General features: G+C 36.4%; 2 pseudogenes; both read left to right on the top strand.

Moving 5' to 3' along the window:
* Window positions 1-2,628: 2,628 nt before the first annotated feature.
* On the top strand, window positions 2,629-10,857 carry LOC146881760 (uncharacterized; annotated as a pseudogene).
* Window positions 5,704-8,387, top strand: LOC146881761 (uncharacterized; annotated as a pseudogene).
* Window positions 10,858-11,954: the final 1,097 nt, after the last annotated feature.

Genomic DNA, 11,954 nt, shown 5'->3' with positions numbered 1-11,954 from the left:
ATCTTCTTCTTTTCGTCAACATGATATTTTGTCTTGTGTTAATATTCTGAAATAACTTTTGAAGACGTCTGCATAAGGACCTGTAGCTCTTCTAGTGTCAACGTCAATATCGATAGGTGTTCTCTCACAATTAGCTCTTCTAATTAAGAGTTGTCTCAATCTAGTGGCTCCTCTCGTAAGTCTCTTAGTGGGTCCTTCATCCTTTGATGGATTATGATGTTCAACAATATATCTCTAAAAAGAAAACATCATAAAACATTAATAACCAACATATAAAATCACATGTAAAATATTATTTAACAAAACACGTAAATTTTTACAAGAATGTGAAATTCATACATAAAGTTATGGATTAGTCATAGGTATATTCCCTCATCGTGATCTTCTCAAATTGCGTGTACATCATCAACTAGAGGGACTTTATCAAAATTTATCGTTCTTTTAAATGAGTGGGTATCAACAATATTAAGATTACTCAGATTCTCTTCATTAACATCAATTTGTTTATTTCATGAAGAGCGACAAACCAATGTTTAGACGCAAGATCTTTAACATAGAAAGCTTGAGATGCTTGTTGTGTCATCATAAATGACTTGTCTCAATAACCCACCTTTCGAAAATCAACTAGAGTCATTCCTAATTCATCCTTTTTGACATCACTCATATTGTCAACCCACTTACATTAGAACAATGGAATAGAAAACATGTATAATCAACCTCCTATATCTCTTATATTATACCATAATATGCCATTGATCCAAATGCAGAATTTTGATCTTTAGATGTGCAATTATTAATTTCATAACTTGTACAATAGATGACATCAAATTGCAATCCATTCGCTAACAACATAAAAGTCTCAGAAGATTGTGAATCTTTCAAAACCTTAAATTTAAACCAAGTCATGAATGTTCATTTATGCTTTATCAATTGTCATTTCTTAGATTGACTTGGATTGTTCTCTTTCACAATGACTTTGTGTGCAGATAAGTGAAGGATCACCTCATTTGTGTTGTTCAATATGTATAGGTGTGCTTGCAATAACTCTTCGCGATCTTTGTTAACCATATTCATGTAAGACTCGGGAAAATTAAATAAATAAATAAGTATTTATTTAATAAATGCGACATCGAGAATCCCTAAGTTATTTAATGTGGAGAGAGAAGACAATGAACAATGGTAGCTCAAGTGGTAGAGCATGTTGAGGGTGTGAGGAGGACTTGGGTTCGAGTCTTGTGAATGCCATTTGTGGGTTATTTTTATTATTTAATTATTTTGCATACAAGCATGGTTGTGGGATAAAATATTATAAGGCATGGTGCGCATGAAATGTCAAGAAACATAAATTAGCTTGATGGTGGTGCATTGACTTGGCTTTGACATGGTTGTGGGTTCGAACCTTGGTAGATATGAATTAAGTTTTCTTGAGACTAATGATGGAGGAGAGGGGTGAGAGTAAGGTCCTGGTGAAGGCATTTTCATGTCGCTACCAAAAGGGAGTTGGAAAACCCAAAAACAACACTGAGGAGAGTGTTAGAAGCTTGAAATGAGTAGATCACAGGGAAGGACTCTAAAAGCACTTTTGAAGCGAGAAATTCAGGTTAGGGGAACTGTACTACGTGTTTATTTTAATTGTATTGTTGATGGACTGAATGAATGCATGTGAACCTTGAGTTCTACCAAATATATAATAAATTGTTCGTGTTTATGAAATTTTTCAAAAACCGCCTGGCGGCGTTGAAGACCCGTCAGGCGACGCATGCTCTAGTCTTTTGGGTTTTTTGTTAATAATCGCTTTGCGGTGAAGAGCTACTGCCAAGCGATTCGCGTGGTGTTCTATTCACGAAAAATGCAATTTTTCGTATTTTTCGCGGAGCAAGTATCGCCAGGCGTTGGTTTTGTACCGCCAGGTGCCAGGTTTTTTATTTTTGGGCGTTAGGCGCCACCGTTTTCTAGTTTGCACAGTTTTCATAAAACAGCATTTCCTAGTTCGTTAACCGTTTGATTTAGGTGAAATTTGGACAGTGGGTCCATAACATGTAATGCTTCACTTTGAACAGTGGAGATTTGATTTGGGGGTCAGTAGCTAGAGATATATTTTACTCATGATTGCTGGTTTGGAAGTCTTTAAAATGCATGAATAAACTCTTTATAATTTCAAGTAACTACTAATGTGGCATGGGTTGCAAGCATGATTGGGTTATGTTATAAGTCTCTATGAATTTGAATGTTCCTTTGGGTTAGTCACATGTTGAGAATTGTTTTATTGGTGAATGCATGTGTATCAATATAAATTAAATTATTGCATAGGAGGTGTGAAGTGCTATATTAATTTGCATTGGTGCATAGAATCATGTACTTAAGTTGTTAGAGGGTTGTTGCTTTATATTTGATTTAAGCATGCGTTATTCCTATGTTGAAAATGTCTGCCAGTAATGTCTTCGTTATAATTCTATGAATCTTTTATGATTGGGAAATTAGGGTTCATTTTGGGATTGGGGGATGAATGAACATAATATGAGATTTTATAATTTTATGTGTTATTTTCATTATATTAATGGTACTGGAACCAACATGAACTCTCCTAATGGCATGTAATTATATAAATGTGTTAATAATCTGAAAAAAATGAAGGAATTGCATGGTTGGGGTTCGTGCAGGTGCAGAAATCTGGGCAAGACTCCAAATTCTGTATGCACCGCCTGGTGGCGCATGAACTGCTTCCAAGCGACACATCAAGATTGTGGGTGTTTTGAGCTAATTCTGGGAATTTGCGTTATTTGGGGTCATCAGGTGATGATATGCGTAAACTAGGAAAATGACAAATGTAGTATGAACGGAGTGTGTATAAGTAAGACCTCTAATTATATATGTGCAGGTATGATGATTGGTATCAATTGCATGAAAAAGTAAAGGTTTATTTGATTGGCATGTGATGATGCGACTGTTTTAGTTATTGTGGTTATTGGTATTAGTGATGCGTGTAGAAACACAGTGGTAGTAACTTGCATGTTGGAAAAGATTAAGTGTATGGTAAAAATGCATATGTTAAGTATGAAATGTTGGTAAATGGATATGGGCACTGTTATTCATTTATAAGGATTATGATTGAATGAGTGATATGATTGTTGAATAAGTGAAGTGTTATGTTGGCTGAAATTATAGTTGTGCAAGTATAGGTAACTTATATATAGTTAAATTTATAACTTGTATGCATGCTTGAACTGTTGGGGGGTGCTAAAACCCCGTGGTAGAGTGCTAAACCAGTAGCTAGCACGTTACTGGTATAGTGCCTGGCGGTATAGGTATGACCGTCAGGCGATAGGAGTACTAGGGAAGTCCCTAGAACGCGTGGCGCCTGGCGATGAGGAGTGAATCACCAGGTGATGAGGAGTGACCCGCCAGGCGATAGCCTTTTGTTAGAGGCTCTACTTATGTTTGGTGCCTGGCGGCAAGAAGGCTCCGCTAGGCGGTCTATGCCTGACGGCGAGAAGGCTCCGCCAGGCGGTTTGCGCCTAGCGGCGCTTAGGCAATGCCAAGCGAGAGCACAAAGCGTAATGTGTTCATGTGGATTGTGTTTGTATGATGTATTATGGGACTTAGACCAGGAGATGCTTGGGTCATGAGCGGGGAGGTTCATGGCTGGTGGTGAACACATGATGATATGGGCGGGGAGGTTCATATCTTGATACTCTTGTGTGAGGATACGAGCGGGGAGGTTCGTAAGTTTCGTGCTCACACTTGAGAGAGGCTGCGAGCAGGGAGGTTTGTAGTTGGTGGATCACGTGTGTTGGACTATGGGTAGTGAGGTCCGTAGAGTTGGACCACGAGCGGACATGTTTGTGGGAGCATCGTATATCATGGGTCCATGGTCAAAGTAATTGCTTGTGTATATGAATGTGTGTGGTCTACAATGCTTCAATGATACCTTATAGGTCGACTTGTTGGTGTTCCTTGAGTTGTGGTTCAGAACGCACTAACACAAAAACTGCCTATAACGTCACCCAGTTAATTTTTGCTAAAAGGAACACAGACGTCGAAAATGTCCGGTGGCATTTTTGTAAATAAAACGTCAATTTTGACATTTGTCCACATAAGCCCCGACGTCCCTTAACGTCAGTTATCCACACGCACAACGTCACGCGAACTTGACGTCTGTTGAATACGCACCCGACGTCACGCAACATCGGGTATCCCACTAATCTAACATCATTCGACGTCAGGTATCTACAGACCCGACGTCCCCCCTTTTATAGGGCACAACAGCGCTGCGAAACGACATTGTTTCTCTTCCTCATGACCTCCGCGGTGAGTTTTTCGCCAGAAATCTTATTGGGTTTTGATTTGTGCACTGATTTAGACATTTTAAACCGATTGGATTTTGTTTTAGTCTCCCTTTCACATTAATGTAGGGTTTTCTTCCCATTTGCACTGTGAATTTTGCCAGCAGCCCACCTTCCTCCTCCTTCATCTACATCCTTGAACTTGCTAGAAAAGGTTAGTTTTTAATTTTCCTCTTATTTTGTATATTTTTTTTGTGCTTTTTTTATTACGAAAATTATGATTTTTTTTAAATGTTTGAAATAAAATTTTCATTTATTATAAGATGGTTGCATGTTAAAATGATTTTAATGTATTTTATTGATTTTATGATAGTTGATAAATTTGGAATAAAATTTTTATTTATTATTAGATTTGTTGCATGTTAAAATAATTTTAATTTTGTTTTTATTTTTTAATATTATTATTGCATTGTTATTTTATATGTGAAAATTTATTATAATTTTAGTTCACAATTTTGAGCGAACCTTAGTTCCCGTTTGAGATCTAGTACAAATGATTAAATTTTTAATCGTTTGTATTAGATCTTGAATTGTCCGATCGGACATTTTGAAAAAGTTATTTTTCATAATTGCCTATAACTTGTATATTGAGGTTTATGCATAAATATGATAAAATTTCGATTGAGGCAATTTGTGTTGCTCTCTGGATGCATACTTGATTGTTATCATGATTGATCTCTTTCATTTCGTGTACTTCAGAGACCAATGCGAAATCCTATCGAAATTTTGTCAAATTTATGATGTTTGACTTCTTCATATACGTGTAAGAAAATTATGAAAAATAATTTTTTCGAATGGGTAGGTCCTTACTGTGTGAGAATTAAAAATTTGAGATTGATGAAGTTTTTTACGAAAATAGTATGGATCAAAGCTAGATGAATGAACGTCGCATCAGTGAAGAGTATGAAAAAAAGGGTTTCTGACTTTTTGCAATATGCTCAAGAACACGCAATCTCTGTTAGTGAGACATATTTTTTTTCCTTGTGTTCGTTGTCTTAATCAAATACGTCACGACTTGGGCACAATACGTGATCATCTTTTCATCTTCGGTATAATGAGAAGTTATACACTTTGGACTTGACATGGAGAAGTATTAGACAAGCCTACGACATCACGAGGAACAAATTATGTAGACCTATGGATGAATGATCATTTAGAAGAAATGGTACATGATGTTAGGGAAGAAAATTTTGAAAAAGCTCATTTATTTAATTCTCTTAAGTCTGATTCAGAGGAAGAGTTGTACCCTGGATGCGCTAACTTTACACGATTGTCGGCAACTTTGAAATTGTTCAGTTTAAAAGCAAGGAAAGAATGGACCGATAAAAGTTTCACATAATTGTTGGAGTTGCTAAAGGAGATGCTTCCAGAAAATAACACGTTACCTATCCGTAATTACGAGGCAAAGAAAATTTTATGTCCAATTGGTTTAGAATACCAAAAGATACATGCATGCCCCAATGATTGTGTTCTATACAAAGACGAGTTTGCTTTACTGAAGGTGTGTCCAACATGTGGTTTATCACAGTTTAAAAACAAAATTGATGAAAGTGGTGATGAAGATAAAGATGGTCCACCTGCTAAAGTGATATGATATCTGCCTATAATACCAAGATTCAAACGATTGTTTTCCATTAAAGAAGATGCAAAGAGTCTGAAAATGCACGTTGATGGAAGAAAGTGTGATAATCTTCTTTGACACCCAATTGATTATCCTCAATGGAAAAAGATTGATGAAACATTTCCAGACTTTGGTGTAGAGCCAAGAAAATTAAGACATGGACTTGCTACAGATGGTATGGATCCTTATGGGAACTTAAGTAGCAAACATAGTTCATGGCCTGTTTTGTTGATGATTTACAATTTATCTCCATTGTTGTTTGTGCATGAAGAGAAAATATATGATGTTGTCTATGATGATATCGGGTCCTAGACAACCTGGAAATGACATTGATGTGTACCTAAAGCCGTTGATCGATGATTTGAAACTGTTATGGGAAGAAGGCATTGATGTGTACAATTCATATTGTCAAGAAACTTTCTGTTTGCGTGCAATGTTGTTTTGCACCATAAATGATTTCCCAGCATATGGAAACTTGAGCGGTTACAGTGTTAAAGGTCATTTTGCATGTCCCATTTGTGAAGAAAACACGAGTTATATTCAATTGAAACATGGTCAGAAAACTGTGTATACAAAACATAGAAAATCTTTCCTCGAAATCATCCTTATCGTAGAATGAAAAAAATATTTAATGGAAATCCTGAGGATGAAGTTGTGACAAGACCTCACAGTGGTGAAGAAGTATACAACCAGGTTAAAAACATTGATATTGTGTTCAGTAAACATCAAAAGAAGAAGACCACAGAGAAAAACATTTAGAAGAAATGATCAGTCCTCTTTAATCTTCCATATTGGTGTAAACTTGAGGTACGACATTGTATAGACGTGATGCACGTTGAAAAAAATGTATGTGATAGCATTATCGGGACTTTACTAAATGTAAAAGGAAAAACCAAGGATGGAGTAAAAGCACGACAAGATTTGGTGGACATGGGTATCCGTTCTGAGTTACATCCACAATCAATTAGAAGACGTACCTACTTGCCCCCAGCCTGTCACACTCTTTCTAGAAAAGAGGAGCAAAATTTTTGTTTAGTGTTTAAAAAGTGTGAAGGTTCCCCAAGGTTACTCTTCAAATATTAGTAGCCTTGTTTCTATGCAAGATTTAAAGTTAGTTGGCTTAAAGTCCCATGATTGTCATGTGCTGATGCAACAATTGTTACCAGTAGTTATTTGAGCCATCTTACCTCCTTCTGTTAGAGGTATTCTAACATGTTTGTGTATGTTCTTTAACGCAATATGCAAGAAAGTTATTGACCCTCGAGTGTTAGATGATTTGGAAAATGAGGCCATTAGACTATTGTGTCAATTGGAAATGTATTTTCCACCCTCATTTTTCGATATCATGGTTAATTTGATAGTTCATCTAGTGAGGGAAATTCGATTATGTGGGTGGTTTTCTTGAGATGGATGTACCTAGTTGAGAGATACATGAAAATCTTAAAGGGAGATGTCAAGAATTAGTATCGACCAGAAGCTTCAATTATAAAGCGGTACATTGCAGAAGACGCCATTGAATTCTGTTCAAGTTATATGCCAAGTTGTGTACCAGTTGGAGTTCCTAAGAGTAAACATGAAGGTAAATATGAAGGCAAGGGTGTTCGAGGAGTGAAGATTCAAAGTGTTAGTAGAAAAGAAGTTTATCAAGCCCATTTGTACATCTTAAACAACACTATAGAAGTGATTCCTTACATTTCACAACACATTGATGAAATGAAGTTTGCACACCCACGTATGAGTGAAAAATGGACACTTAATGAACATAACAAAACTTTCTTATCATGGTTTAAGAAAAAAATTTACGCGATTCCAAATGTTTCTCAATCTCTATTGATGCTAGCTTGTGTACCGAACACTGATGTGATCGCATATGGTGGGTAATACATAAACAATTACTGTTTCTATTCGAAGATGGAAGATGACAAAAGTAGAGTTCAAAATAGTGGGGTACGCTTCAAGTTGAAGCTGTACATTTTGCCAATTCTAAAGACAAAATTCCAATTACGACATCCATGAGTTACTTCAGAATAATACAGGAAATATGGGAAGTTGACTATGTAACTTTTAGAGTGCCAGTTTTCAAGTGTAAATGGGTTGATAGCAATTCCGGTGTGGGGACAGATGACCTCGGCTTCACTTTGGTGGATCTTAACAAGATGAGTTATACGGATGAACCATTTATTATGGCTAGTCAAGCAAGACAAATTTTTTATGTCATTGATCCAACCAATCAGAAATGGTCAATTTTATTAGAAGGAATAAGCATGCACGAAAATCATGATGAAGATTGTCTTGATCTACTTGAGACGGCGTCTTTCTCATCAACAACCATTCAAGACAAGGTTGATGATGTAACTGCTGACATTCATGCTATTCGAAGTGATCATAATGAAGACATATGGGAGAAAATAATACCTTATTAGGTTTTTATTTGTATCTTCACATTTATAATTTTATATTTTTCATGTATAGTAAAGGTAATTGATTATATTTTCCTTATTAACATTTTCTAATGATGTGTTTTTCAGGTATGACGACCTTTGGGTCACGAAAGAGTGGACCAGGTAGATCTGTGACTCGGTTGCCGAGTGTCACAAACTAACAACTTGGTAAACAAAGGTTGCTGGTCGAGATTGATCCTCAATCGGGTGATCCAAGTGGCCCAGGGGGAAAAGATTACCATAGCTATATAGGGATGTTGGCCAAAACTAAAATCACTATTGTGATTGCTTCGTGGGATGACGTCGCATAGGTCGACAAGAACCTCCTATGGTAAGATGCTCTGGTATGTTTACTTAAAGCAACTATATTGTTTATTATCTTAGTTAACACATAACTTTTTTATTGATTTGAACAATAAAATTTTGAGATTACTCCGAACACCGACCGAATTAGGAAGAAGGTGTTGTCTCATATAGACACCAATGGAGGGACTTCAAGGAAAGGCTCACACGTCTATATGTGTTCGGAGACAAACAACATGATACTCCTTGTGTGAAGTACTCGATCTTTGAGGAGGATTGGATGTATTTTCGTGCATGTAGAGTTCGAGGATTGGCAGGTTTGTTTATGAAATTTGTTTATAGTGACATTAGTCATACATTTTTGAATTAAAGTTAGTAAATAATGTTATGTGTGTGATAAGAAAAAAGAAAAACAGCTCAAGAAAGACAAAGGCTTAATGATACACCGCATGTACTCTCTAGAGGTGGCTATGCATTATTAGAGAAAAAAATGAAAAAGTCTCGTGCACAAGCCTTAGGACTTGAGCCCCCTAAGGAAGTACTTGCCATTCCTAGGTACGAGCTGTGGAAGGCTGCTCGGACTAAGTTCGATGGGATCATGACATCACAATCAACTCAAATGATATCTGCAAGAATAATAAGTACATCCTGTATTTGATACCCATAGTTCATATGCTTCCTCTTTATGATTAAATTTTCTTATGTGGTGCATGATGAGTTAGTTGAGCAAGAGACTTAGGGTTTGTTTGTGGTCATGGTCGGGACGATATACTGAGAACAGCGATTAGAAAGCCAGAGCACCCAGGACGTGTTCGTGGTGTTGGAGGTTTCATTGGTCTTTGAGATTAGTTTGGTCCTCCACTAAGAAGTAACGAATCCCTGAGTCAAAAAACCTTGAGGAAGATGGAGCAACAAATGGAGGAAAAAAAATGAACCAACGCATGGGAATTATGGAGCAACGCTTCATGGAACAACTTCAACAACAACAACAAATACAAATAGCACTTGAAGAAAAGATTTTGTCCATGCAGTAGCAGAATATGGAGATCCCCACTCAAGCTCCTACAGGACATCGTGTAAGCACAAAAGGCTCATGCTCTGCTACAGATCATACTGACTACACAAGTCAGTATGAGCTATTGGTTGATGGAGATCCTCTGCGCGTAGTGGCCATATGACCACAACTTCAAGGGGGGAGACTATCCATGGTGTTCCTCTACTGCTCAATATACGCGTATGACAATTGATGAAATTCTAGATCCCCATACTCAAGTGCCTTTGCCAACTTCAGAAATCCAATTCGTTGGGGAAGCTTTAGGCACATTTATAGCTTGGCCTAAAGCATTGATGATACCATACTTTGGCCCACAAAAGGTATCATGGCATCATATTCTTAGTAGTTCAATTTTACAATTTAAAAACTTTTTGATCTTATACTTTCAAAAATCTTTATTTCAGTCCACCCGTCCCGAAAAGCAGCATGTTAGGCGTCAATGTGTTATACGTGAAGATGATGACATGGTAGAAGTAGAAGATGAACCTCTAGGGGAGCTGCTCACAAAATTACACAAATTGAAGAGAGGACTGGTAGTGCTAGAGTGGGAGTTAAGAGTATTTGGCCTACATTGTCATGTTCCATTGTACATCAATCTGAATGATGCACTAGAGATCGTTGCGGGAGACAAGATGTTAAATATTTTTATTTTACAACTATGGTGCATGTAAATTTTTTTATTGTATTCCACATTTAGAACTTGGAATTGGTACTTTTTAATTTATACCTAACTATTTTATTGTAGGTACATGGACAAAGTAATTGTGGAACAAGGCCGAGCTTCCATGTATGGATTCATTGAACCTCAAACCATTCAAGCTTCTGGAAACTCACCTGATCACGTGAAAAGTTATTTGCAAACATGGATGGTTGAGTAAAACAGAGAGATTTACATTGCGCCGTACATTGATGGGTATGTGTTATTGCTTGTAATATTATATGAATTATTGTTGATTATTCAACTAAGTACTTGTGATTGATGATAGGTCTCATTGGCAACTATTGGTCATTATTCCAAATCAATGCACGGTTGTATGATTTTGTTCAATGCATTGGAAGATTAAAAATGCTTTGAAAAACATGTTACAAGAGTAAGTGTTACTTCTTTTTCATATCATATGTATTTACTTATTAAAACTAACCTATATTTCATGTTTCCAAAATTTCATTAGAGTTGTGGGTAAGCCCAGAGCACAACAGATTAAAGTATTATACCCAAAGGTTGTAACTTATTCATTTACCAAGTTATTATTTTCGCATGTGAACTTATGAACTTGATATGTGATTATTTTCTTTATCATCTTTACTGTAACAAGCAAGAAGATTCATGGGAGTGTGGGTATTATGTCATGTCTTGGATAAGAACAATCATTCGAGCTACAGTTAAAGATGAATGGATAGAGGTAATAATATATGTATATATATCTTTAAGACATTATAAATCATATCAAACTTTAAACAATGATATGCATGCCTAATGAATTTGTATTATCTTTTCAGCACTTCAAAAATTCATCACCTCTATCGGAAGACACTATCATGACACTACGACAAGAGTGGGCAGCATATTTATTGGAACAATGGAGTTAGGACCTAGAACATTAGAATTTTATTTTAAAAACTTTGTAGAACAATCTATTGATGAAAGTTTTAGTTTTGTGGTAATTGTAAAAGTTTAGACAACTTTACCACGTTGATGGAATATTATATCAACTTTGTTCTAGAAATTTTTTGTTTTACAAGTGTGAGAATATGTCAATACAATCAAAATAAAAAAAAAATTACTGAAATTGACGTCTGTCCTTGCACGGCAGACGTCAATTTCAGCCTTTTTTTCCTTCCTGTTAGCACTAGTTGAACGTTAGGTGCTGATTAAACAGACGTAAAGGGACGTTTGGCACACTATTTCAGACGTTAGCTAACGTCAATTTTATTTTAGACGTTAATTTTAATGTCACCATATATGACGTCGGTATTTTTACAAACGTCAAAAGCTAAAAACAACAGATGTTATAGGCACTTTTTGTGTTAGTGACGTATCCCTTGATTTGTGGCTTGAGATAGGGGTTAAGCACGTGGGATTCCTTGAGTTGTGGCTCGGAATGACATCCCTCGAGTTGTGGCTCAAGATGACGGATGAACACGAGAAAATCTTGAGTTGTGGCTCAGGTTGGCAAGTGTTACCGGTGTGA

The sequence above is a fragment of the Vigna unguiculata genome, chromosome 11, assembly GCF_037176805.1.
Source record: "Vigna unguiculata cultivar grain cowpea cultivar isolate G323 ecotype 2 chromosome 11, ASM3717680v1, whole genome shotgun sequence".
Taxonomy (NCBI): domain Eukaryota; kingdom Viridiplantae; phylum Streptophyta; class Magnoliopsida; order Fabales; family Fabaceae; genus Vigna; species Vigna unguiculata.
Note: the sequence above shows the minus strand (reverse complement) of the source record. Positions and strands in the feature narration are given on the sequence as shown.